This window comes from Glandiceps talaboti, chromosome 16 (genome assembly GCF_964340395.1).
Source record: "Glandiceps talaboti chromosome 16, keGlaTala1.1, whole genome shotgun sequence".
NCBI lineage: Eukaryota > Metazoa > Hemichordata > Enteropneusta > Spengelidae > Glandiceps > Glandiceps talaboti.
This window is the reverse complement of record NC_135564.1, coordinates 17,544,431-17,548,661: the sequence shown is the minus strand read 5'-3', so window position 1 is coordinate 17,548,661 and position 4,231 is coordinate 17,544,431. Positions and strand designations below refer to the sequence as shown.

Genomic DNA, 4,231 nt, shown 5'->3' with positions numbered 1-4,231 from the left:
CATTCTTACGTACTGTAGTACACACAAGTCAATCAATGCACACAATCCATTCTTACAGTACACACAAGTCAATCAATGCACACAATCCATTCTTACATACTGTAGCACACACAAGTCAATCAATGCACACAATCCATTCTTACATACTGTAGTACACACAAGTCAATCAATGCACACAATCCATTCTTACATACTGTAGTACACACAAGTCAATCAATGCACACAATCCATTCTTACATACTGTAGTACACACAAGTCAATCAATGCACACAATCCATTCTTACAGTACACACAAGTCAATCAATGCACACAATCCATTCTTACATACTGTAGCACACACAAGTCAATCAATGCACACAATCCATTCTTACATACTGTAGTACACACAAGACAATCAATGCACACAATCCAATTTCTTACGTACTGTAGTACACACAAGTCAATCAATGCACACAATCACTTCCTTACGTACTGTAGTACACACAAGTCAATCAATGCACACAATCCATTCTTACATACTGTAGTACACACAAGTCAATCAATGCACACAATCACTTCTTACATACTGTAGTACACACAAGTCAATCAATGCACACAATCCATTCTTCACACACTGTAGTACACACACGTCAATCAATGCACACAATCCATTCTTACATACTGTAGCACACACAATTTTAGTCAATCAATGCACACAATCACTTCGTACATACTGTAGTACACACAAGTCAATCAATGCACACAATCCATTCTTACATACTGTAGCACACACAAGTCAATCAATGCACACAATCCATTCTTACATACTGTAGCACACACAAGTCAATCAATGCACACAATCCATTCTTACATAAGTTGTAGTACACACAAGTGAATCAATGCACACAATCCATTCTTACGTACTGTAGTACACACAAGACAATCAATGCACACAATCCATTCTTACGTACTGTAGTACACACAAGTCAATCAATGCACACAATCACTTCTTACGTACTGTAGTACACACAAGTCAATCAATGCACACAATCACTTCTTACGTACTGTAGTACACACAAGTCAATCAATGCACACAATCCATTCTTACGTACTGTAGTACACACAAGTCAATCAATGCTCACAATCCATTCTTACGTACTGTAGTACACACAAGTCAATCAATGCACACAATCACTTCTTACGTACTGTAGTACACACAAGACAATCAATGCACACAATCCATTCTTACGTACTGTAGTACACACAAGTCAATCAATGCACACAATCCATTCTTACGTACTGTAGTACACACAAGTCAATCAATGCACACAATCCATTCTTACGTACTGTAGTACACACAAGTCAATCAATGCACACAATCACTTCTTACGTACTGTAGTACACACAAGTCAATCAATGCACACAATCCATTCTTACAGTACACACAAGTCAATCAATGCACACAATCCATTCTTACATACTGTAGCACACACAAGTCAATCAATGCACACAATCCATTCTTACATACTGTAGCACACACAAGTCAATCAATGCACACAATCCATTCTTACATACTGTAGCACACACAAGTCATTCAATGCACACAATCCATTCTTACATACTGTAGTACACACAAGTCAATCAATGCACACAATCACTTCTTACATACTGTAGTACACACAAGTCAATCAATGCACACAATCCATTCTTACATACTGTAGTACACACACGTCAATCAATGCACACAATCCATTCTTACATACTGTAGCACACACAAGTCAATCAATGCACACAATCACTTCTTACATACTGTAGTACACACAAGTCAATCAATGCACACAATCCATTCTTACATACTGTAGCACACACAAGTCAATCAATGCACACAATCCATTCTTACATACTGTAGCACACACAAGTCAATCAATGCACACAATCCATTCTTACATAAGTTGTAGTACACACAAGTGAATCAATGCACACAATCCATTCTTACGTACTGTAGTACACACAAGACAATCAATGCACACAATCCATTCTTACGTACTGTAGTACACACAAGTCAATCAATGCACACAATCACTTCTTACGTACTGTAGTACACACAAGTCAATCAATGCACACAATCACTTCTTACGTACTGTAGTACACACAAGTCAATCAATGCACACAATCCATTCTTACGTACTGTAGTACACACAAGTCAATCAATGCTCACAATCCATTCTTACGTACTGTAGTACACACAAGTCAATCAATGCACACAATCACTTCTTACGTACTGTAGTACACACAAGACAATCAATGCACACAATCCATTCTTACGTACTGTAGTACACACAAGTCAATCAATGCACACAATCCATTCTTACGTACTGTAGTACACACAAGTCAATCAATGCACACAATCCATTCTTACGTACTGTAGTACACACAAGTCAATCAATGCACACAATCACTTCTTACGTACTGTAGTACACACAAGTCAATCAATGCACACAATCCATTCTTACAGTACACACAAGTCAATCAATGCACACAATCCATTCTTACATACTGTAGCACACACAAGTCAATCAATGCACACAATCCATTCTTACATACTGTAGTACACACAAGTCAATCAATGCACACAATCCATTCTTACATACTGTAGCACACACAAGTCATTCAATGCACACAATCCATTCTTACATACTGTAGTACACACAAGTCAATCAATGCACACAATCACTTCTTACGTAGTGTAGTACACACAAGTCAATCAATGCACACAATCCATTCTTACATACTGTAGTACACACAAGTCAATCAATGCACACAATCACTTCTTACATACTGTAGTACACACAAGTCAATCAATGCACACAATCCATTCTTACATACTGTAGTACACACAAGTCAATCAATGCACACAATCACTTCTTACATACTGTAGCACACACAAGTCAATCAATGCACACAATCCATTCTTACATACTGTAGTACACACAAGTCAATCAATGCACACAATCCATTCTTACATACTGTCGCACACACAAGTCAATCAATGCACACAATCCATTCTTACATACTGTAGTACACACAAGTCAATCAATGCACACAATCCATTCTTACATACTGTCGCACACACAAGTCAATCAATGCACACAATCCATTCTTACATACTGTAGTACACACAAGTCAATCAATGCACACAATCCATTCTTACATACTGTAGTACACACAAGTCAATCAATGCACACAATCACTTCTTACATACTGTAGCACACACAAGTCAATCAATGCACACAATCCATTCTTACATACTGTAGTACACACAAGTCAATCAATGCACACAATCACTTCTTACATACTGTAGTACACACAAGTCAATCAATGCACACAATCCATTCTTACATACTGTAGTACACACAAGTCAATCAATGCACACAATCCATTCTTACATACTGTAGTACACACAAGTCAATCAATGCACACAATCCATTCTTACATACTGTAGTACACACAAGTCAATCAATGCACACAATCCATTCTTACATACTGTAGTACACACAAGTCAATCAATGCACACAATCCATTCTTACATACTGTAGTACACACAAGTCAATCAATGCAAATCAATATAAGATAAAGAATATAGTTTATTGAAAACTCATTTCTGGCATCACACAATCATTACAGTAACAGCATTGTTTCAATCATATGATTTCCATTGGACGCATTAATTTGGTTTTTTTTTTATACAGATAAAATGACGTTATATTCACAACACATGATTTAAAGGCTACAGTGTAAACTTACATCAAATTGGGTGAATCAAACAGCAAAAAATGACATTACATTAAAGCGCAGAAAACAAAAGTGCAAGCTTGGCCTGTTTGAAAGAATTACAGATATGGCTGGGGGGGGGGGGGGCTGAACTGACTGACAAGACAGAACACAGGGGTTCAAAGATGAGGCTAGGGGGTCTGAACAGACACGCTGACAAGAAGTGATTCAAAGATGAAACTAGGGGGTCTGAACAGACCAACTACAATCACACTGGTCCACAGCACACATCTTTGGATGCTTGTTCCCGACTCACTTCATGGTATGTTTAGATGATATAAACAAGTTAACATGAAATGGAAAAACAAATTAAAAGTGGTCGATGACTTTAAAAACATATTCCTAAGAGTCAGGTTATCCATTCTTTGACAGCATTTTTGAAAGTTGTAAGTATGCAAATTGACAGTTGTCGGTCAGTACT

General features: G+C 37.4%; 1 protein-coding gene across 1 annotated transcript in view; it reads right to left on the bottom strand.

Moving 5' to 3' along the window:
* Positions 1 to 3,645: 3,645 nt before the first annotated feature.
* The window catches only part of LOC144447045 (isocitrate dehydrogenase [NADP], mitochondrial-like), a 17,358-nt gene continuing 16,772 nt past the window's right edge, over positions 3,646 to 4,231 (bottom strand). The window contains exon 10 of the mRNA XM_078136920.1: positions 3,646 to 4,231. This exon is cut by the window's right edge and continues 1,167 nt beyond it. The gene's annotated coding sequence lies outside the window, so the exon portion shown is untranslated.